Source organism: Cryptomeria japonica, chromosome 5, assembly GCF_030272615.1.
Source record: "Cryptomeria japonica chromosome 5, Sugi_1.0, whole genome shotgun sequence".
Taxonomy (NCBI): Eukaryota; Viridiplantae; Streptophyta; class Pinopsida; order Cupressales; family Cupressaceae; genus Cryptomeria; species Cryptomeria japonica.
The window spans coordinates 460,594,398-460,620,280 of NC_081409.1; positions in this window are offsets into that span (position 1 = coordinate 460,594,398).

The window sequence follows — 25,883 nt, forward strand, 5'->3', positions numbered from 1 at the left end:
ATGGTGAGCAGAGGAAAAGTGTTAATTCTCTTTAGGCTGAGCTTCTTCTATTGCAAAGGGAGAAATAAGACTTTGTGAGCATGTTTTGGAAAGTTAAGGAGATTGTAGAAGCTAAGCTAGAACACTTTTTAGTTTTGCTTGAGAATGCAGTAGAGTATGAGCAGAATCCAGCTGCTCTAGATAGCTTTTTAAATTCTGTTGATTTGTTGGTTGAGTGTAGAAGCCTTTTAGTGAGTATCAAATTGGATATACATTCTAGGTAATTTCTTCTTCTAGAACTGAAGGAAAAGTAGAAGCTTATATTTTCAAAGAAGAGCAGCTGAAAGTTTCTTTGTGTAAGATTCACATTTTTTGTTGTATATATTTATTTTTTTCTTTATTTTTCACCAATGGCATCCTTTGTCCTTGATGTCAAAAAGGGGGAGAAAGGAAAAATTAATATGAGTTCAAGGATTATGGCTTTCAGGAATTGCATGAGTAAGGGGGAGCTGGTGCAGTCATATTTTGAATATGTTTTGCCATCAATGACAAAGGGGGATATTGTTAGACTTGTGTGAATAATGTTGTCATTGATGTCAAACCAATCATCTAGTTATGTACCTGACATTGTATGCATGCCCAAATATCAGTTTGAACATTATGGATGTTATGCCAAGTGTTGTGGTTATATATGTGTGTGTTTTGGTTATGTATGTGCAGTTCAGGTGTTATGGTTTTTGGTTAGAAGTTATTATACAACACGAACAACTTTGGATGATGACCTTTTGAGGTCCTTTTGAGTTCTCATTGTCCTCAGTATCCCTGTACTAGGAATTCTGGTTGATCTCAGTATCAATTATGTGTCCCAGTGTCAATAGTTAGAAACTTTGGTATCTATTAGAAGTATCTCTTTGAGTTTTGTGATTGTGGTTTCCTTGGTACATGTGGAGTTTGCATCTTGGAGATGTTGAGCTTAATCTTATGGTGATAGGTCCGCTCTCTTGGGTTCGGATGACCCTTGCCCTTTTTTTGGTAATCAAGGTATATGATCTGATAATCGAAAGTATGTAAAGGAATTGTGTAGAATTATTGTGAAGGCCGACATGAGCTTATTGATAATGTGTTGGGCTTGGTTGATACACTATTTTATATTTCTACCCTTTGGTATATATATATTTTCATGAATGATGAAGAAGACAAGTGAATTGATAAAGAGTGAGTGTGTGTGATATGTGGAAGATAGTTGGTAGTGAAAGAAGCAGTGTATGTGAGAGTTGCATACAACAAAGTTAATCAATAGTGCAGTGGTCCTTTATCAGACCTGGTGTGGAACAATGGTGCAGAGATCTCTAATTGGATCTTCTGTAAAGTCTGAGATTTGTAATATGAGCTTAACTTGTAACCGATCTCATGCATTTGGAGATGTAAACCTTCTCATTTCAACTCTTTCAATTGAAGTGAGAATTTCAATTGTTAGCAATTTCTTTTTGTATCTGCAGTGAGCAGTACGACAGTGAGCCATTTTTGTAATCTGGCAGTGAGCCACCCAGTAGTGAGCCACTTAATTATGAAAACAACTATAATTAGTTATATTTTCCTGAGAGTTAACACTTGTCATAGTTTTTCCCATTTTGGGTTTTCCACATACAAATTTTGATGTTCATCTCATGGTTGTGTTTGTCTTGTTTATTCTGCATTAATTGTTTTACTTTAGTCAAGTCTATTTGATATTTTGAGGATAGCTTTAATTGGTAAAAAGGTCTATTGTTTTAATTAAGTGGGAATACTGATTCAACCCCCCTCTCAATATTCTAGTGCTTTCAACCTGATCAACACTTTTTTATTTCAAAATTGGAAATGCATAATCCAAAAATAGTTTGTGCACTTCAAAAAGTGAAAATAACCACATACAGTTGCTCTAGAAACCAAAACAATCATAATGGTGGGAAATAATAGGACATATAGAATGGAAACCAGGGATAACTTTAAGAAACCACCCCCTGGGAAACTGTGTAAAATCCTGGTGAATTAGACATTTTTTTTGGGGGTGAATTTTCATATCGATGGTGAAAATTTTTTTTATAATGAGGAAAAAATTATTTTGTATTGGCGATTTTTTTTCAAGGGTACGAAAATGCCATAAATTTCTGGCGAATAATACCTTGTTCTATGGGGAAAATATTTATTGTGGGAGGTGAATAATGTTTGTTAAAAGGAACAAATATATAATTGTATGAGCAAAAAATTTTACTCTGAAGGAAAAATTATTTAATGTATTGGCGATTTTTATCCACCGCTTGAAAATTATTTAAATGTATTGGCAATTTTTTTCCACTGCTTGAAAATTATTTAATTTGTTTTGGTGAATATTTTGCTATTTATGGTACAATATATAATTCATTGGCGATTTCATGAATTCATTGCCAATTGCCAATAATGGACAAGGCACATCACATCACATCAGTACATCACATCACATAATACATTGAGTCCGGACTCTGCATGATGTATCAATAAGCGCAGCCTCTTTGACACATAAAGGGTGACACATACCTAAAATCTATCAATGATTTTAAATTGTTCGATGATCATAGATCAATGGCTGAAGTTTTATTTCGGCCCAATTTTCTGAAGAGAACATAGCTCACCAGAAAGTGCCCGGAATGGAATTGGATTCAATAGACACGTATCAAATGTCACGAATCATGATCAATAATTTCATTCATTTAATATATATCTATTCACTTACGGCAATCCACTCTGTCCCTACGACTTCCAATGTGATACTTGCCAATTTGGTACTAGTTCATAGCTATTTCCATTTTTGCACAATAGTGCATTTATGGGAAAGATTTGCAGAGATAAGAAAGATTTAAATTTTTTTATAGCAATTAATACTATTAAATAAGTAATTATTAAAATCAAGAGCTTCAACAATTTATATACGATCTCTGCTTCTTTCATCTTCAATTAGCCTTTGCTCATGGTATTTTAGGTTTATAGGCTCACTGCTCAGGTTGTTTAATTTGTTAATCTGTTTTCTCAAGATGGACACTCCCATCTGCTTGAGAAGTATTTCTATAGAGGACCAGAGGGCCTTTCTAGGCTCTGTTAGAGACCCAACCCTCCAATCAGTCTGCAAGGAGGTTGGGTCATTCACCAATGAGGCTGTGTGGATGGTGTTGGGCAGAGAATTTCTGCGAAATGAAAATAGGTATCGTGTTAACACTGACCTTACATCCTGCTTCTTAGCGTCTCTTCTGGACCTGGGAGGAGACAAGGTGGATATGTTGATGTTGTTGAGGAAGGTTTTTAAGGAAGACTTCCTCGGAGATGATATTACTCTTGTCGTTCTTATAGAAGTAGGGGTGGGGATCCTTTAGGCGAGTGATTTATCCAAGCTTCTCCTCCCTGACCAAACACTGCCAGTGGCCAGGCAACCGTTTCTCCTAAACCTGAATGCGGAGCAGCTGGTGCGTCATAGGAAATGGGCACGGATTGGCAGGGACTTCCTCCAAAAATGGTTCCTCTTGGACGACTTTCCAAACTACATGTGGATTGAAGAATTCTCTCAACTTATGCTGTCTGAAGAATTCTACATGGAAGGAGGGCCAGATTATTAGGGCAAAATTATAAACAATTCCACTACCTGTAGTTTTTTTTTTCCTATGTCCTTGAACCCTAACAGGCTGAGTGCCAGTGGCTCACTCATTTTGGCTTTTAAGTTTTTGAGGGACTCAAGTCTCTGACGGAAATATTGTAAATTTCAAAAGCATAAATATTAATGATAATTTTTCACATTCCAGTTTGTTTCACTTTGCCTCTTACAGTCTTATGGATATAAAAATGTTTTCTATAATTCTATTTCATTTTTATTAATTAATTTCTTTCAAATGCTTTTTGTATATGAGCTACGTTATTTCAATTATTTGTTAAACAATGGAAATAAATTTAATACCGTGATCTTTTTATGTAATGCTATTTAAAAAAAACATTCAATTCGTTCCATTAATTATTTGTACATTGATTATGGTTGATTATAATTTTATAAATATATACTATTACTATATAGTCATTCAAAATACAAAATTTCAAAAGTTGCAAGATACAAAAGTTTATCGGTCAAGGTTTTTTCATTCAATTAATTGAAAAGTTTCAAGATACAAAATTTGTCCACAGCTTATAGCAAGCAGACAAAAAAACTAGTTCATTGCTGATAGGCCACTCACTCAGTCTCACTATCCCCCTGGGTCACCTCCTCCCAATGCCTTCCCTCCTCAGAGGTCGATGCTTTGGCTTTCCCTTTTGCTGCTTCAACTTTCATTTTTGGAATGTAGTTTAAGAACCCGAAGTCGGGGTCGCCCTCCAAGCTTGCCAGTAGCTATATGGCACTTCCTTCTTCAGCCCTATCTCTCAATGCCCTACCAACCTCCATCCTTGCCACCACATGCAAAGCATTCAGGACTTCATCCACCCTCGTTAATTTAATAAAGAGTTTCATTGCTTCCCACCCCACTCGGGCTCGTTCACGACACTGGTATTTGATTTCATCCTCTGGGCCACGAATAAAAGGAAGCAATTCCTCCTGGTCATCCCCTTCCATAATTTGAATGCCAACTCCCAGCACCACCCACTCCAAGATTGAATCCAGGTTATTCAAAAACTCCCAATCAATCAATTTGACCAATGTGAGTTTTACCTTTTCCACCTCCAGTTTGAATTCACAGGCCCACGCCATAATCAGAGAGTAAACCTCCATGTTAGTTCGATACCGGTGACTGATATGTGCCACCTCCTCCACAAGCATCAATCGAGCTGTCACCCACAACTTCTCCTCCTTAAACCTGAATAGTCCTTGCATTAATTTATCAGATACTTTGCCCAAAAAGGGCACCAACTTCTTATCTATTTGAAGTGTGAAATTGGCCTCCATTGTCACCTGCAGTTTCAAAATCACTTCCTGCAAAAAATGTCTTACAGAAGGTACGATTCTATGAACTACAGATTTGTTCTGCAACTGCTTCAAAGCAAAAAGTGGTACATAGATCAAAAGGTAAAAAAATCTACCTATGTCTTAACTCTTATAGGTCAGGTAATGAATGTGCACGATAAGACATTAATGCCATGAGATCAAAAAAAAGATTTCCTGCCATCCTCCCCTTCCTCCTTTCGTGCAGCATGCCCCAGACAACTTCTTGTGCAACAATTAATCACCACCTTGGCATTTGTACTTTCCAAATTTGCTCGCCTTAACAGGTTGAGGACTGCAGTTGCATTTTTTTTTAAATTAATAGACTAAATTTATGTTGAAATTTTATATATATTTTGAAACTATTTTTGAAAATTATATATCGTAAACATATTTTCAAAGAATTTTGTTAAACTTTAAATTAATATTTTAGATTTAATATTGAATGTTTTCTTTTTAATATTAAACTTTTACCTTTCAAATTGCATCTCAAAATTTATATTTTTATTTAGTTATTTGTTTTATTCTAGAAACTAAGTTTCATGTTTTATACTATTTTTGAATTTAAATTTTTTACAAATAATATTAACATTATATTTAATAGTTATCTCAAACTATTGCCCGGAATTGAACATTTTAAATCTAATTAAATAGAATTAAGTGAAAGTCTATAGTCTATAGACTATAAATCTCTTTTTTGGGTGGAATTTTAAAATGATTAAGTAGACTTTAAAAACAAACCCGAAAAGTAACACGAGCATGGTGACGTGCTAGAAAAAATGGCAGAAGTTGTGGGACCGACTTCATCTTAAAATAGGTACCATCAACCGTTGGATGAACAAAGATCAACGACTAGGGTGGATTTTGGCCTAAATGTGGGAAGTGAACACCTTTCTGAGAACTTTTCCTGGAATTGGACATTTTAAATTTAATTAAATATAATTAAGTCTAAAAATCTCTTTTTTGGGCGGAATTTTAAAATGATTAAATAGACTAAAAATCAAACCAGAAAAGTGACACGAGTATGGTGACATGCCAGAAAAATGGCAGAAGTCATGGGACCCACTACATCTTAAAATAGGTACCATCGACCATTGGATGAACAAAGATCAACGGCTAGGGTGGATTTCGGCTTGAATGTGGGAAGTGAACACCTTTCTGAGAAATTCGCTTGGAATTGGATATTTTAAATGTAATTAAATATAATTAAGTTTATAAATCTTTTTTTCGAGCGGAGGACCGAAGGTTTAAAATGATTAAATAGACTAAAAATCAAACCCAAAAAGTGACACGATTATGGTGATGTGCCAGAAAAATGGCAGAAGTCATGGGACCCACTACATCTTAAAACAGGTACCATCAACCGTCGGATGAACAAAGATCAATGACTTAGGGTGGATTTCGGGGCGAATGTGGGAAGTGAACAGATTTCTGAGAACTTTGCCCGAAAAAGTGACACGAATATGGTGACGTGCCTGAAAACTGGCAGAAGTCATGGGACCCATGACAATTGACAATAGGTACCATCATCTGTTGGATGAGCAAAGATCAACGACTTAGGGTGGAATTGGGCCCGAATGTGGGAAGTGAAGACATTTGGTAGATCTTCGCCCGGAATTGAAACGTTTTAAATTTAATTAAATATAAGTAAGTCTATAAAGCACTTTTTCGGATGGAAGTTTAAAATTATTAAACAGACTTAAAAAATAGACTCGTAAAGTACAACAGGTACCTTGGTCCCTCATCCGTTGGATGAGCAAAGATCAATGGCTTAGGGTGGATTTCGGCCCTAATGTGGGAAGTGAACACGTTTGGGAGAACTTCGCCCAGAATTGAACGTATTACATTTAATGTCCCCAGAATTTATACTGAAGTAGTGAATGTTTTGTCCTTCGGCATCGAATAGTTATTAATAATAATTAATAAAATTACAACATGATTCTTAATGTCCTCAGAATTTATACTGAAGCAATGAATGTTTTGTCCTTCGGCATCGAATAGTTATTAATAGTATTTAATAAAATTACAACATGATTCTTGATATTTTTCCATTTAGGTTTTACTTTTCTACTTTTTAGAGTTTTCAAAATAAGAGACTCGTAAATCATAATCGTCTTTCATTTCTTGGACAAACCTGTAAATCGAGGGAGATTCAGGAATAGCTACTAGATTGAGGAATGCAAGTTTTAACAGAGACTGTCTGCGCCAATCTAGTGAAATAGAAATTCCAATTTCTGGGTAAAACCTAGAACACCTACATCCCACCTTTTTTGCTTTTGGTAATCCCATGGTCCAATTTGAGGGTTAGCATTTTCAGGTTTTTATCTAACATTATTTTGAATTATTAACAATAATAGTGATGGGGAAAACGGGAAGCAGTAGTTCAACAAGAAGCCAAGTGAAAAACAAAATGTACCTAACCGAACTAGTTAAAACACCAGGTTTCACTGATGAATACCATAATATTTATGAACCTGCTATCCATGGTGAAAAGTGTATCATAGATATTAGATATACATTGTCTAGTAAGGCGGCAGATGCATCCAGGGTAAAATTTACTATTTTCAACCCAATGTTACAACAAAAAATAAATAAAATCGCATCGTGGGATGTTGGATTGGGAAGCATGGTGTTACCTGAAGTATTCCCTTGCCTTGATTTTGTCATGGTCTACGCCAAAAATTATGATGAAGATAAAAAAGCAATTGTCAATAAAAATACAAAAGAGGAAATTCTATCCATAAACGAGGGAGAATTTGCTCGTTTGCTGAACCTAGGATTTGAAGCCCAAAATTCAAGCATCCAAATTGACCTTGAAAAGCTGGCAGGGAATTATGAGAGTCTTGATCCAAGTCACGGAGATTCATTTATCAAAGCTCTAATAAAGATTGGTACTGGTATTACATTGGATCAGAATCATAAGCCTCCTTATGATTCTAAAATTTTTGTTCCATGGGTTGGGGATACTATTTCCTTGATGTCGTTTTGCCTGGGATTGGAAAATGATAGGGAAGTGGGTGCAAGCCTTCTTGAAATGATTTATAATATCCATTGTGTAGGTCAGCTAGTAAGATATAATTTTATTGAGCACATTGTAAAATCCATGCAAAAACAATTACTAATGATCAAAAAAAGGTTCCTGTAAGACATTTAGGTTCTCATCCTACTTGTGCTATCTCCTTCTATCCAAGTATTGTATAATATTTGAGACCAACAAGCTTCAAATTGTGAGATATAAGATTGATGAGAAGACTAGGAAGAGAATAGAGTGTCCAATATATGATCAGACCCCAAAGATAAGGATGCATGATAATAGAAAGAACTACAACCATTTTGTAGACTTCTTTTTGGCACCAATGTATAATGAAATTACAAGCACTCCAATGCCTAGGTTGCTTGTGTCTTGTAGAGATTGCATTCAACTCGGAAGTCAAATAAAATTGGCTGACTGGTTCTTCATGGAAGAATTCATTGTGCTAAGGTTTTATGGATCGACAGTAAAACTATACAGACTTCCAATACATGTGACAGAGAGGGTATTTACATTAGAGTATGTAGGGCAATTGGATCACATAGATAGACACTTCCATGGTTAGCAAAAGAATAGCATTCACATTTGAGAGAAAAGCATTCATTGTGGCACATGATTTCTTGATAGTTTTTAACTTTGGTGATGAGGGTCTCTGGTAGTATGATCCAATCGGTGTAGTTCAAGCAAGGCTTAAGAAAAATGGGAACTCTTTAGTATTATGTCAACATGAAAGTAAACCATTGCTAGAAAAGCTTAGAAACAAGGACTCCTGGGATGAGGTTAAAAAATAGATGGAGAAAATTGCAGCTGACAATAACATTTCAACAGAAGATATTTCATCACAAACTATGGCATTGCAAATGCACACAAAGAGGACAACAGAGGAGGGCCAGGGCATCCAAAATAGGAGGTCCTACAATTTCTACCTAAAATCTACTAATCCATCTAAAAAATATATTCCCGAATCAATTTTGTACGAATGTAAAGAGAATTATTTCACTCAAACCAAAATAAATGATTTTTGGACTATGAGGAGGAATCTCGGTGAACCAAAGACAAGTGTAGAATTTGAGAGCATCAATGAGGATGCAGAGTTTAGCAAATTGTGGGATATGGACCATGGTAGGACTGAAGGTGATGACAATGAGCATGAGGTTACCGTTGAGCCCCCTCCAACAACTACTACAGTCTCAAAAATATCAGGTGGAGTCAGTGAGTCCATGAAAGAAAAATATAGCAAAGGGGCAAACCTTGTGGAAAAAATGGGTTTTGAAGGTGGTGGTCTAGGTGCCAGAGGAGATGGCATTTGGTATCCACTTCAGGTACAACTTCCATCACAGTCAAAATCAAAAGGTCCTTATAAACCAGTCATTGGACTTGATTCTTCAGATTCATCACGGATAGGTACTACTCATTACCCTCAGGGTCCACCTTCATTTGTTTTAGGTTCAAGTCCACAACCACCACCACATCATGGTATTCGCATTGGTGGTGAATCAAGTGCCACTGCCACTGGCAGGGAATCTGGGGATAGTATTCATATTATTGTTCAGTCAAGTGTCGTTGTGATTGGTGGGGTTGGCATGGGGTGTACTACTGACACTAGTTGTCTTGGTGTTGGACAAGGGCAACAACAAAATATCTCTCACAAGAGGCCACTAGAGGTAGATACTCAATCTCATACTATTGAGAATCCTATATCAAGTGCCACTGATACTACAAATCAATCATTTGCAGCTTCAGATCACACACCTCAAAAGACTATGAAAACTACACATGAAAGTGTCAGTGGGAGTGGGACAACATCAGGAACTATTGTTGGTAATCTTGTTCAAGCATTAGTTAAAACCACAGGAATAAGTGGAACTGGAGCCTATGGTATTCCCATGTCACCTTTCAAACATTCAATTGCTTCAGCAAGCCCAGATTTTCAATTTCGTGATTACTATGAAAAATATGAACACACAACAAAAGCAAATAAAGAAAAAAAGAAAGCATTTCATAGGAATTCTATGTCTGAAGTTGTAAATGAACAGCCTGCAAGGAACATGGTATTTCCAACATATGACCCATAGAAAGATATGATGGAGTTCATGGTTGTTATGCCCCTAGACACATCTAAAGATAAAAATCCACCACACAATCAGATAGATCCCTCTCAATTTCAAGTTAGCACCCTCTAAATGGATTTTTCCAAAGTACACAATGTGGACAAAATTAGTGTGTCAAAAAGGACTAACGAAGTGGTCTACACTTCACTGCTAAAGGTGGAGAGAGAAAAAAATAAACTGGAGAAACAAATAGAAAAGTTACAGGCAGACCTGGAAAACAAAAAATCAAGGAGGAAAGTAGCAGATAGCAAGTGCAATGATTTACAGAAAAGGATTAAAAATTTAGGCTTTGTAGTAGAAATTGCAGAGCAGGAGAAGAAGGATGCAGAATTGAAGGACCTGACTGATAAACTGGCTAAAAGCAGTAAAAAAATTGTTGAGAAAAAAGTCAGTTTTCAAAAATTATACAAAAGTTATGAGTCTGCTGCCACAGAAATGAGAAAGTTACAGGACCTATTGGATCATGGGAAGGAAAAAGAAAAACATTTGCAAGAGGAAGTAGAGGAAGAAAGAAAAAAATGCGCACAAATAAAAGAAGACCTACACAATGCAAATGATAAAATAAAAACTTTGGAGGATAGATTGAAAGATAATATGAAAAATACAATGAAGTATATACAAGAAAACATTTGGTGGCAAATAATGCAAAGTAGTGAGAAGTTGTGTGAATGGTTTCAATTGACTGAAAGTATGATACATTTTTTTATAAAAATCAAAGGGCACTATGAGAAGAGCACACATGTTTATTCAAAAGAGGAAATGGCAAAAAAAATTCTGAAAGTAGTGTACAGTTCCAGTGACAGCTACTTGGCATCCAAGGGAATTAAGAGCCACATTGATGCCATAGTTAAGACATCATCTATCATTCAAAAATGCTAGAAGCTAAGGGAAACATCAGAAGCTATGGACAGTTGTGGAAAAAAGATAGCAAAGCTGCAAGAAATGAAAAATAATTTGATTAAACTTTGTTTGTCTAAGCCTATTGACACATCAAATAAATTCATTGGAGAAGAAGCTTACAAAAAAATCATGGAGATAAAAATGAAGTCTAAATTAGACTTGCTTCCAAAGGACACAACTCCCAAAAGCTTTCTGGAATTCATCCAACCATTTACAACTCTTAATACGGTATTGGATGAAATAGTGATGTCAAGTAAATCTTATAAATATGGAATGTTGACAAAGTTGGAGTTGACTTTCCATACTTTACAGAATATTGACCTTCCATCAGATGAAGAGTGGAGCACCCTACAAAAACTGGCACAAAATTCTTAAGAATCATAATATGTATTGCACAATTTTCTTCTTTTATTCTTAATTTCAAGGTTTTATGTTTTTTCTGTTTGCTATTTTGCTAATCCAGCCTATGAATCTATGATGCACTCGCTAATGCTATTTTTCTAATCCAGCCTATGAATCTATTTTATGAATAGGAAAAAAACAACACTCGCTATTGCTATTTTGCTAATCTAGCCTATGAATCTATGATGCACAGTGCAAAACTTCAGGCAGTAAATTTGTATTCTCAAATTCTCCCTTGCTTAAACATTTATGCATTTCTCTATTTCTGATTAGTAGGTTTTAGGCACTGCTATTATCTATGTTTAATTTGTCATGGTGTGAATTAATATTTAATTTTGAACTCTGTTTTTTGAACAGGAGACATCAAACATGTAGCAGATGTTAAATTGCTAATACGGCCTATGATGGCCATATAAATATGTGTTGAGTTTGTGATTTTGATGTTCAGTCTTCACATGTTGCAAACTTGCAATTCAACCTGAAGTTGTTGTTGCTCCCTTGTTTCTATAAAAGGGAATTCAGGGTCATTTGCAATTTTGCAAAGTGTTCTACTTCTGAAACTTTGTATTCACTTTTGCATGGACATTGGAGAATCACACGAGTTGTTGTTGCTGTCTTGTTTTTATAAAAGGGAATTCAGGGTCATTTGCAAAGGGTTCTGAAACTTTGTATTCACTTTTGCAATTGGTATGGAGAATCACACATATTGGAATTTGGTGTATTACTATTGAATGAATTGTATCATTTGGCTATATTTTGAAAGAATTAATGAAAATCTAAGTTCTCGACATGTGTATTACTATTGAATGAATTGTATCATATGGTTCTGAAATGTATCACATAGATTTGAGACTCAAACATGTATAAATAAACAAAAAACATCTCTGTATCAATAAACACATTATGGTTTTTTTTTATTATGCTATTTTAAATCTCGAAATAGAAAGTTGAAAAATATAATTACAAATCAATATTAAATTCTAATTGAAAAAAGTAATATTCTTTTGTAATATGAATGATGAGATATAGTAATAAGATTAATAAATACCAATCTCTTACAGTTGCCATTCATCCTCATCAAATTTAGTGCTTTCTTGATTCCCTTCTGTGGTTTCTTCACTCTGAGTCTGAGTCTACATATCTTCACCAAACTAAATCTCAATGCTACCAGTAGCTCCAGTAGTCCCACTGGCACTTTGGTTTGAAGTGTTGCTCAAACCTCTTCTTTCACATTTGGACCTCCAAATTTGCAGTGCCCTATCATAAGGAAAAGTGTGGACATCATACCTAGATGTATAGAGCCTCAAACAACTTTCCAAATTTTTGTCTAGTTTGTTTCTTAGGTTTGATTTTAGGAACCCCAAAGCACTGAAAACTCTCTCATCTTCCATCGAACCCAATATCATGGTAAGACATAAATCAGAAAGCTTCACATATTCTGGCATTGAATCACGCAAGGATTTGTTCTCAGCTATATATTTCCAAACCCTTGTTACTGATCCCTCTTCGTGGGGTTATCCATTTTGGCATATTGTTCTTTCATAGTGTATGCAAAATGAGCTGATTGCTCTTGAAGATGAGTTTTGTCTAATATTCCATTTATAGTTACTCCATTAAATTCTCTGGCTATGCAAAATTGTTTTACCAAAGTCAGTAGCTTACTTCAAAAATCAGATGCACTGTTGAGGCTCCAATAATGAGGAAACACAATAGACATGGCTTCAAGTAGGTTGTCAGGAGGGAATCTGCTTCTAATTTGTGAGGAAAGATCATATGCAATTTTATTCACAGAAGTAGTTACAATCTCAACAATCTTGTCGAAATCTTCCTTTGTAACTCTTGCTAGTTTCTTCCTGGGGCGCTTTCCTAGTTCCTCGGGGTCGACTGTGGCATAGAAGGGCATTGGTATCACAACTCCCTGAACATTGGCACATACCTCCCCATCTACACCGATTTGTAAAAAGTTATCAGGATTGTTCAAATCTGTGAGTGTCCACCACTTAACAAATTTGTCATCAGATAGTGTTGGTTGATTTCGATAGAGATTGTCGAGGGTCAGGCATGTTATCTTACGCAGTGTAGCATATTCTGCAATATATAGAGCTCTTTTTTGGGCAGCCTTCATAATATTCCTCATTTCCTCTAGCATGGGCAAAAGAGCTGCTAAAGTTAAGAGTGTCTCTAAATTACTTAACCTACCAAGAAGTTTGGGAAATTTTGGTTGATCTGATTCATCGCGAGCTGTGTGAAATAGTCCAATCAAGGATGGATATTCTAAAAACACTCGATGCACTGGACCATCCAAAGAGATCCATCTGGTATCATTATCCTTGAGAAGCTTGTTCCCATTAGTTAATCCATCAGCAAAGTTTTGAAATTCCATAAATCGCTTGGGACTTTGACAGAAGTGTGAGTAGAGCTCTCTGATTAAAATTTCAATTTTTTTAACCAAAGTAAACTTGCTCACAATTCCAAAAGCTAGATTCATTCTATGAGCCATGCAGTGAATTGCAGTAATGTATGGTGCAAATGAAGTTTCAATCTTTGTACAAAGTCTGCTCCTTTGACCTTTCATTACTGAAGCTCCATTTGCTCCAACACAAACCAACTTTTTGGCTACCGTCATGTCATCCATACCTCCATATTCAATTAAACTTCTCTTTACTAGTTGAAATAAATTTTCCGCTGTCGCACTCTCCTTCATTTTAGCAACAGATAGTAGATGAGGTTGGCGGGTATGATTCTCTACATTATAAACATGCATGCATACCCATGAAGTATTGTCTACTGTGATAACTTCATCTACAGAAAATGCAATGAAGTTTGACTCTCTTATTTTTTCCTGTACATCTTCTTTTTCAACCTCAGCAAGACAACTTGCCCATTCCCATCCACTGTTTACTGACCAGTGTCTATTAGGATAGTTAGGAACTTTCAAAAAGTGTAATAAACCACTAATTGATGGGAAATCTGTCATAGCACACCCTCTACTCAAAATATGAAAAACAACGCTTAACTGAACAACTTTTCCCAATTGTTCTATTTGCATTGCTTTTCCAAAAACAGCTTCAATAGAACCTTTAACTTCAACAGGCTTTGTCTGTAATTTCTCATGAAAATAATACTCTTCGGCATTCCTCACATGCTTAAATTCATCCTTTGTTTTCCATCTTATCACTGATTTTTCAAACCCGTCTATTATTTGTTTTTCATAAACTTTACCCATATGCTTTTCTATGGTGTCAAATTTTAGCTGCAACCTAATTTCCTTTTTATGTTTCCAAGTGCAAATCTTACACCTGCATTCTATTGGAGGCTCACCTTCAATTGGATTCTCAACTGGTTCAATGAATGGATACTTTGATGCCCAATTAATTTGAAAATTCCTTACTGACATATCCCACTCCTAATCCTTTTGTGATTGTGGTTCACCCTTTTTTGATATGGCTTTTCTTTTCCCCTTCCATGCATTGTCATCAATGGCATTATCACCCAAGTTGATTATATCATTCTGGCTAACTTGGGTATCTACCAGATAATCTTCTTCAAGATCATCCTGATCTGAGATATCAGGTTCGCCGTCATCTTCAACATGCAGTGCAGGTGGCAAATTTTGTACTTGTACTTGTGATGATGTACCTTCCTGATTTTCACATCCAATGCCAAATTATGAAGATAACATTTTGCTTTTTGTTGGCGTCTCCTAGCCTTCCCCACATTCAGGTTTCCTACCCCTCTTCCTGTTCGACATCTCCAACGAAATAAAGGCTGCCAAAAAAATATAAATTTGTTTAAGAAGCAATAATAGGCTATAATGTATAATATACCACTTCAAAAATATGATCGCTCACCTTTAGGCTTTAGGTCACTAGCAGTCGCCAATACAGTCAACGACTCAACAACAATGATTTTCCTTGGTCTGAAACTTCACTATTGATCAGAATTCAAAGCCTAGAACCCACCAGATTGTGTTGAGATAGATTTGATCTTTGCATGTATTTATACAAATCCTTATATGGCAAATTCCATGGGAATTTTATATGGTATACAAATATTTGGCAAATCTCGTGTAACTATAACATGACTTATATAATTTTTGAGGTGATTATAGGTCGTCCAAATACAACTTATGTAATTTTTGAGGTGATTATAGGTCATCCAAATAATAGTTGAATACAATATAGTTGGTGAAAGTTGGGGTGAATGGAGACACGCATCAGCAAGATGTCAAGCGAATTGGGTCCCCCTGGCTAAAAAATCTTCGCATGCCTATAGGTGAATTAAGGTCATCTATTAAGGCAACCTCAAAGAGTGTAGGTGAAACAATTAAATTTGCTGTGTGTCCACCATATATTGTATTGGTGAAATCATCACATAGAAACATTTATCTACATAAAACATATGGCGATCAGGCCGTGACTTTGACGGAAATTGATAATGTTCTGGCGACATGGCCACCCCCAGACGATACAAAATATTCACCATTTCTGACATGGCCAACGTGAAAAATTCGCCATTGGCGAATTTTCACCACTAAAGTAAACTCTGAAGGAAACAATAAAAGATTAACCTAATATTTTAGTAAGATAAGCTTAAAGGGTCATATGTTAGCAATAGAATGGTCGGAAATACTAGAAAATATAGTAGGAGAATGATCAATATGTACATTTGAAATGAAGGTTTTAAATTTTTTTAACATAATTTACATTTGGAAAATAACCCTTAATGAAGAGCCTATGACATAAAATATGGGTATATATTGTGATGTACATATACTTGACCTTTTTATGCTAAAAACCCCCTCAAAATATTTTTTATAGGTAGTACATTGGAATGCCCTTGACAAGTTCACTTAATGGAATGGTATATGGTAAGAGTATAGGAGGCCCTGTGATGAGAATTTTTTAAAGAGTTTGTCTAATTAAAGTTTTTTGAAGTAAGTATAATGAGCACCATGATGGAGCCACACAATAGTTTCCTTTTTGAAGAGTTGTATGGTTTAGAATGATAATAATTAAATGAATTTGACTTTACTTTGATCTTTAGGAATCTTGTAATTTATTTTTGTAATTTCCTTTGTCTGTGGATGGGAAAGTAAGATACTTTAGTATTAATTTGAGTTCTCTTCCATTTATATTTGCATAAGGAAAGAATAGAAGACACTTCTATTCTTCAATATATAGAGCTCGAAGGGAAAAATAAGAAACGTTCAAATATTCAAATATTATATTCCTTCTAAAAATGCCCCCATTTAACCTTTTAGAAACAACTTATATCTACCTAAATCTAGGCATCCCATTGGGAGAATTACTTTTTAAAACATTTAACTGAGAAATATAAAATATAATTTCCACCATCTTAGAGAATTTAATCACAAAATTAAAAAAGAGAACACTTCATACTAAAGAGAAATCAAAATTGGAGCATATGCCAAGTGCCCAAAATGTAAAGATGTAGACATTCCTAAGATTTGATTTTTACAATTTGGTTAGCATTTCCACAATATGAATAAAGGGATAAGGTACATCAATATTCAATTACAATGTTCATCTCATAAAGAGAAACAATACAATACATGAGACCATAAATGTCAATTACATCAATAAATATGTACAATGATACTATGAAGTTTTCAGTTGCCTTAGACTCCTTTCCATATCCTACCATGAGATGAGGATATGATCTAGGTTCTTTTTCTACCTAATGATAAAGAATAATCTTCCTTAGAGTTTCTCTCAACTAGAAGAATACCCAACCCTGAACAAGGTACCTAGCAATCTAGAATTGATTGGTAGGATGGAATCTGGTACAACATGATACACGTAACATACTATTTCGCACACATAGAAAATGATATGCATCTAACATCATGATATGGCAAAGAGTAGAGAAAGAAAATTATTCACAAGATGATTTCAATAAGATTTTGCCATAGCATCATTTTAAGTTGACTATCGATAGACAGATCTAAGTGGAGATATACCCTTCTTTGTTTACCCATATTCAACACTCGTCCATATAACATTATTCTAAGTCATTCCAATGCAAAAAATAGTACCACTTAAAAAAAGAAAACTACCATCCCCAATAATCACTATTTCCCTAAGAATGTGGTTGTTTGTGACATTTGTTGTATAGGAAAATATTATTTTAGTTTATTAATACAATTTTATTGTAAATCAAACTTGTGCATAAGAACAATTTAATGGATTTACTATAATCAGTGGTTGATAAAAATGGCTCAAAAGAAACTCGTATAATTGGTTGACATAAACAATATCCATATACAAGTAATTTAGTTTTCAACAAAAAGAAAATTAAGCATAACATTATTTATTTCATAAATATTAATTGAGATTATATTCGCAAAAAAATAATTTGCATCTTGAGTACTAACTATCATAAGAAAATAAAAATGAATATAAACTTTATCTTATCTTCCTATTTTATGTATTCATATTTCTTATATATCAATAAAATTAAGAAAATAAGAAAATTATACTTGATACTACTATTTATTATGCCAAGAGGTTGTTGTAGATGTGATTGTTGTGGATGAGATGGTGTTGTTAAGTGGTTGTCATTGATGTCAACATATTGGTTGGATTGATGTCTCTATTGTTCTTGAAATTGGTGATCCCGAATGTGCGTTCCCAAAATCTTTGGTGTTCCAGAAGATGTGTTGGTGATCCAGATATTTCAGGTTATTGGATATGGATCTGATCATTGGTGTGTACTCTTATTCTTGTTTCTTTATGCAATGGTGTTTGGGTCCCGATTAAGTCTAAAATTTGTGTATGTGTAGCAGCTTCTAGTGTAGTGTGTATCATGATTTTTGGGTCTAGAATTTGTAATGATTGTGACATGTTGATCTAATCATTCATGTATATTGTAGTGTGGTCTACTACTCATTCCTTTCCACCACTGGAATGTTTAGTGTTGACCTATTTTAGATCTTTGTCTTGGCCGACTTGCAAGACTATGCTTCCTAGAAGACAGTATATATATGAGAGTGATCTTATTGTGTTAGATATAGAAAAAGTGTGACATTGTTTTGAAGATATGTGAGACTGAAAAGGAAAGATCTGACTATTGGTGATATGTGAGAGTGTGTTGGTATTGAGAGACTGGAAGCGGTCCGATTTGTGCATATTGCGTTTCAATGATGGATTATTTCCTTCTTTCTCTCTTTGTTCGACAGTAAGCCTTTTTCTGGACAGTGGTCCCACCTATAGTGAGAATTCTGGCAGTGAACCACCCTTTTGTAAAAATCACCATAACCAATGTCACCTTAATTGATGTTTTTTATTGAGAATTAACATTCTTCTTGGTTTTTCCCTTCTTGGGTTTTCCATGTCATATTTGGTGTTCATTGTGTGATTTGTTGTATGTTTTTGTTTTCATGCTATATCTATGTTAATTAATTTTGTTATTTTGGACCAGAAGGTGAAAAGAAGAAAAGTATTTATTTTAAGATCAACTGATTCACCCCTCCCTCTTAGTTGCTTGGATATTCAACAATTGGTATATGAGCTTTGGTTCCTTAGAGAAGAGCTTAACCACTAGAGGTAGATCCTAATCCGATGAAATATAAATTGACTATTCCTATCTTTGAAGGATCAGACTATAGTTTCTGAAAAGTGAAGATGAGAGGCTACTTTATCTCTGGGATACAATACATGGATAGCAGTGGATACTAAGTATGTTCAATCGGCAAATGATCTTACCACTCCTAATGAGATTCAATATTATAAAGAGAATGAAAAAGAAAGGTATGCTATCTTTAATTCTTTATCTAAGACTAAATTGACAAAGGTTATTTCATTGAATACTACTTATGAGGTTTGGGAAAAGTTGAGTGATAGCTATGAAGGAAATGACAAAGTGAAATTATCAAAGAAGCTAACGATTAAGTGCAAATATAAAAAATTGAAAATGGAAGGAGAGGACATAACTAGCTATTTCCAAAAGGTTGATAGTGAGGTAAATGAAATGAAAGAGCTTGGTGGCACCTTGTCTGATGAAGACATAAATAAGAAGATCTTGATGCCCCTATTGAAAATTTATAGTGGCAAGATCTCAGCTATTGAAGAAACCTATGATGCAAAGAAGTTCACTAGAGAGAAGCTATTTGGAACTCTATCAACATTTGAGATAAGGAAGTTTGGAAAATACAAGACTAAGAATGAATCTCCATTTAAAGTGTTTGAGGATGATCTAAAAGATGTAAGTTTATATGAGAGGGAAGTGAACCTTGTGAGGAAATTGAAAAGGCACTGAAAAATACGAAGGTATGTTACCCCTTAAATATTTTAGATGTGAAAAGATTGGTCATATTGCTACTAGGTGTCTGAAAAATAATTCAAGATAAAAATTTAGAGAAAATAAAGGAAAATTCAATAAGAGAGCCTATTATGACAAAGATGATGCTGGAATTTTAGATGATGAATCAGATTATGAAGATGGTGATTGTTTATTCTTGGTAGAAAGAGATTTTCCTAAGATTAATAACCCTAGGATTATTACTACTGCTTTACATGCTAGAAGAGATAGAAATGATTGGTTGATTGATAGTGGATGTTCAAATGATATGACTAGTGACAAAGGTAAGTTTGTGAAACTTGATAAGTATGATGGTGGTTCTGTTAGGTTCAAAGATGATCAGATAGCACAAATTGTGGGAATTGGTTCTATTTCTTTTGATGTAAAGCATAACACTAACAATGTTTACTATGTGAATGGTTTGCATCATAATATTTTGAGTGTTAGATAGATGTGTGAAAATGAATACAATGTTGTCTTTAAAGATGATGGTTGTGAGATTCGGAAAGGATCTAAAATCGTTATTGCAGCAAGGAAAAGGACTAGCAGAATATGTATCTTCTAGAAGGAGCTATGAATAATTGTTTTTTTATCTCAGATCAATGATAGTTGGCTCTGGCACTAGAGAATGTGTCATATCAATTTTGACAACCTAGTGAAGATTAGTTCATCAAGTGTAGTGAGAGATTTACCAAAGTTGACCAAACTAGATAACAAAATGTGCAAATAATGTCAAGTTAGAAAGCAAACAAGAGGAACTTATAGAGGAAAGGAGCATTCATCCACTAGATTGTTGGATTTAGTGTATATAGACCTATGTGGTCTGACTACAACAAGGACTATACAAGGTGAAAAGTATTTCATGTTATTGATTGATGATTACTCTAGAATGTCATGGGTTGCATTTTTGAGAGAGAAGTTGGAAGCATTAGAAAAATTCAAGATATTCAAGGCTAAAGTTGAAAATGAAGTTGATAGGAAGATTAAGTGTTTAAGGTCTGACAGAGGAGGGGAATTTACTTTTGATGAGTTCAACAATTTTTGTGAGAATCATGGTATTAAAAGATAGTTATTTTCCTTGAGAATGTTAGGGTTCCCAAAGATACTGAGAGGGGGGGGTGAATCAGTATCTAACCGGTTAATTTATTTTCTTAACTTATTAAATGAAAAGCATTCCAAAACTGTGTATCGATAAACCAAAATTAATGCAGTAAATAAGAACAACAACCACAAAATGAAAGACACACCATAACACAGTAATTTTAACGAGGAAACCTGGTGTGGGAAAAACGTCGGTGGGATTTGTGACCCACAATATTCTCTTACTGGCCAATAAGAGAATATTACTATTACAAAAGGGGCCTGCACATGCAGGAAGGCCAACTGCGTAAAGCTCACTATTTACATACAAAAGAGAAGTCTCGTTGACTTACAAAAGTGGATTATGAAAATCCAATGTCATGTACTGCTACAAAAGGGCATCTGCTATGCCAGGATCCAGTATCGATTTAAGCTCTGTAACTTCCAAAACCTTATTCCAAACTCTCCCTTAATGTCCGCACATAATATCCATCATATATACTATATATAAATGTTCTCTAAGATCTCATACTTATATATAAGCCTTATTACAATATGCCTTGTCGGCTTTCAAAAGATATTACAATTAATTACATTTTGCAATAAATAAAATCCTGTCGGCCAGGGTGTCGGTAATCAATCTTTGCCACTACTATTGCTGATGTCTGTACCTATGTCAGTTTCCGCTAGTGCCATAGGATTGTAAGGTTTCCATCAATGACAATACCTTCAATCACCTACAATTTCTCATTGGAGTGTGCATTTGCCAACAATCTCCCCCTTAGGCATTGATGGCAACACTCATGAGAAAAATCCAAAAAGTGTTGTCCAAAAAAGTGTCTTACCAAAACTATCAAAACTGTGTGCTTTGTGTACTCCCCCTAAGCTGATGATGTCTTCTGCTGATCATTTTTCTCATCTCCACTACTCCCCCTGTGGCATCAATGAAAAAGGTTGTCATTCAATGTCAATTGAGTGTGGTTCCTGCCTAGTTCCCTGTAATCTGTTTATTACAATCTGATAAATTTTTGCTAAGGCAACATTCAGACTGTTTTAAAATCTCTCACTATCTCTCAGTGTTGCTTCAGTTCTCAGAATTGTATCGGTGAGAGAGTGCATTTGCTCTTCCGATGTCTTAAGTCCTGGAACAAGAGCCTTATAAATCTCTTTTCTCAAAGAGATGAGGATATCTAGTTTAGGACTTAGTCTACACTTAAGTTCTTTTGCCTTAAAATTTGTCCTTTCCTTGTCTTTCTCAAGCTTTTCTATTTTCTCTTCAAATCTTGCAATTTCGTGTTCAATCACTGATATTGAGTCTGATGAACCTATCAAGTTGTTAGCAATATCATTTATTTCCTTCTGGGCTATGCCGATATCTTTATCTATGTCTTTTGTCAAAATGTCTATTTTACACAAGTCTCTATACAATTTCTTGAAGTCCAAAATTGCTTTACCTAATACCGGTAATAAGGTTTCCATATGTTCCTTATTATTCTTTACTATCTCCTCAAAGAATTTTTCCTTCTCCTTATTCATTTTCTCTCTGAAGGTGTCTTTATTTATCTAATCCAGTGTTATTAGGTTGTCGGTTATATACTTAGACAATGTGTCTAATTGGCTCAAAGAATCTTTATTTTCTATGTTACACTTTGGAGCTATCATCTTCAAAATTGGTAGTGTCATCTATAGCCTTATAAGCTTGTGCATTGCACTTTTATTTTCTTTATTGAATCTAATAGTACCTTTGTTACTTTTGTAGGCCTAAATTCAGTCATAGATGTTCTGGATGACTGTCCAACTATTTTTACAATTTGTAATCCGTCGATGGTTGTGATAGCTTTGCTTTCCTCTTTTTCTGGAGGATCTATTTGTGTTTGCATTTCCACTACCAAAGGCTTGGGCTTATCAGATGATGTCGGTGGTACTGTCTGTGAAGGAATATGTTGCTCTACCTATTTCTTAGTGTTTTCCTCAGTATGAACCTATTGCTCTACCTGTTTCTTAGTGTTTTCTTCAATATGAACCTGTTGCTCTACCTGTTTCTTAATGTTCTCTCCTGATGGTGTATTTGTTTGTGTCTCTGAAGATTTCACTATAGTGTCCATTGCCAGTTTTTCTTCATTTACCTCTGTGTTGTCTACTACCAGTGACTCAGTAGGTTTTTCAATTTCAGTAGTTGTCGGTGGCTCAGTAGATGCATCAGTATGCACATCTATGGTATCCACCTTTCTAGTGTCTAGGGGTTCATTTGTTCCTTTAGTTTGTTGTTGTTCCCCAATTCTAATGTTTTCAACTCTAATATTTCATGTTGGTGGCTTAGCTGCCACATCTCTCTTGTCATTTGTTTCCTTATCTACCACAATATTGACTTCCTATGTGTCAATGTTCATTGTAACACCCCAGAATTAGGATTTGTATCCTCATGTGGTGTTTCCATACTCCCTGTTGTCAGTTGTGTGTCAGCAGTTTGTACTGGTGGAGTATCAGAAGGAGGTGGGGGTAAGTTATCTATCACCTTTATGCTTGGAGGTCCACCTACCTTACCTTTCCCCTTATCCTTTTCTTTTTGGTAGACTCTGATAGTCTTTGGTCTTTTAGGCTCTTCTTGTTTCTCTTTTTCAACAAAAAATATATCCCACTGATCTGCAGTGTCTTTTGTTATTTCATTTACTCTTCCTGCGATTAGTGCAACATGTCGGTGACCAGTTGAAAATACTATCTGGTTAGCCTCACTGATTAATTCATCTATCTCTTGAATGGAGTTCACTAGGTGAACTGCAAGTAGTTTTTCTATTTTTATCTTTTTGTCTGATTCCACAATAGCTACCCTTCTAGCTTCTAATCTTCTGTACAAGTCATTGGGTATCTCATCCACAATTTCCATCAGAAATTTCTTATAGATGTCTAAGTGTAAGATTACACTATTTTCTATGCTTTCTTTTTCATCATCTAATAGTGTGTTATACAACTTACTAGTGTTTTTCAATTTCCCATCCTTAGTTATCTCATCCAGAAGTTTGTCCAAAGGTGGAATAACCTATTTTTCTTTCCTTTTCTTTGGTGTCAACTTCCTTGCCGGAGTCCTAACTGCCTATTGTTTTTGTCTTGTTCTTTTCGGGTGTAGGTGAGGGTACTGGTGAGGGTTTTGTTTTTCTTTCTACCCTTTTGAACTCAACTGGTATCTCATTGTCTGAGGAAGTAGCAACCGGTGAGAGATGTGTCTCTGGTTGTAGTCCTTCCAATTCACTCTCCTTAATAATAGTTTTTCTCAATACATCTTCTTTTATTGCTTTTGCCTGCCTTGAACCTCTCCTAACTATCTACTCAGTTTTCTTAACTCTTTTCTAAGATTGAATGCCACTTTTGATTGTTTTAGCATTTCCAAATACTTTTTCTGTCGGTTCCTTAGGGGCTTCTAAGAGGGCTTTTGCATAGGTTTCAACTATGTTGTCATCTGCCTCATATCCCATCTTTGTAACCCAAACAATTCTAGGGATAACTGCCTCCATCCAAATTTCATCTTTCTTGATCACAAAGCATATATCCTTTTGATACTTATCAACAATTGCTTGAGATGGCCTTATTCTTGTATTCATCTTTGCTTTCAAGGTTTGAAAATGTTCATTTATATTTTTCTCTCTATCATCTCCCATGTTGTTCAGTAGATCAAGAAGTTGTTTTCCTATTGAGATATCAAAACCAAAGTCTTTCCTACCAATACCGGGAACTTGCTTGGTAATGTACATCATTAAACATACAAGCAGGTTGCCAAATCTGAAAGTTCCTTTCTTATCACCTTTGATTTTCTTCAAATTGTCTATCAATTCATCTTTTAGCCACTCACATACATCAATCATAGCATTGTTATTCACCATGTCATATGCACTTTTGATACATAAGCTGGAAACAAAGTTTAGTCTGTTTGCATGTGTAGCCTTATAACCAAGAATCATACGAACAAATCTAACATTGATGTCCTTCACATCATTGACTCTTAGGGATCTTTTATCAAATTTTGCGCTGGTTAGGGTCATCACAGTGTCATTTGGAACCTTTTTGGTTTTATCAGGCCTGCTACCAGTGGAAGATAAGCCTGTCACTGCTCTAACTAATTCTTTAGTAATCTTATGGATGGAATCCAACCAAAAGAACTCTCCATGAACTCTGCTCAAGACTATCCTTATCAAATCCTTAGGAAAATCAGGGATACTAAGAATGTCCACAAAGCCTAGGGTTTCCAAAATCTTGTGTTCCAGTTTAATATTTCCATGTTCATCACAAATAATAGTCCTATACATGTTTATTATTTCTTCAGTTCCTAGTTCCTCAATATGACAATGTATATACATTCTAGGATCTTCTGCATAAACTACTCCCTTAGGTATTTTTGAAAATGCTCCTAGGGTATCATCTTTCTTCGCAATTTTGGGAATAAGTTTGAACACGGGTCTAGGGCACTTAATAAAATCAATCACTATAGGGTTTGCAATGAATTCAGGTGCAGAAGAAGAAGCCATAGTTATAAATACCTTAATATGCCTTTAGGATGATTTGCTTCACTTTTCGCTATGGATGCCTTCGCTCGGGAATTTTGCGCTCTCTAGAGATTTGAATGCTCAGTGAATGAAAAAGAGTCAAAACACTTGCTTTATAATGTTATTTCTTTCAACTGCCACATTTAATGCCTGTCGATTAAGTCAAAACTTAACTTGTCTGTCAGTAAAGAAGTAATCCAATTTCTCACCATCAACCGAGGGTAAACTAGCATGTTTTTCAATTTGTTTCTATACCCCCAAAGGATTATTTCTTAGCTAGATGAAGAATCTCCTATCGATGGAATGATACTATGTTCTACCGGTGAAGGAATAGCTTCACTAACATTCATGTCAGACTTTTTATTCCATTGTTTTGAACCTTCAACGTTCTCTTTACCTTTCAAATTGGGTCCTTTGTTATTTGTCGGTGATGTCTTACTTCTACAAAAATTTGCAATATGTCCAATCTTGTTACAAGCATAACAAGTCACATTGTTTTTCTGAATAGCTTTCCCATACCCTATGCTAGTATGTGTTTTGCATTGATTAGATAA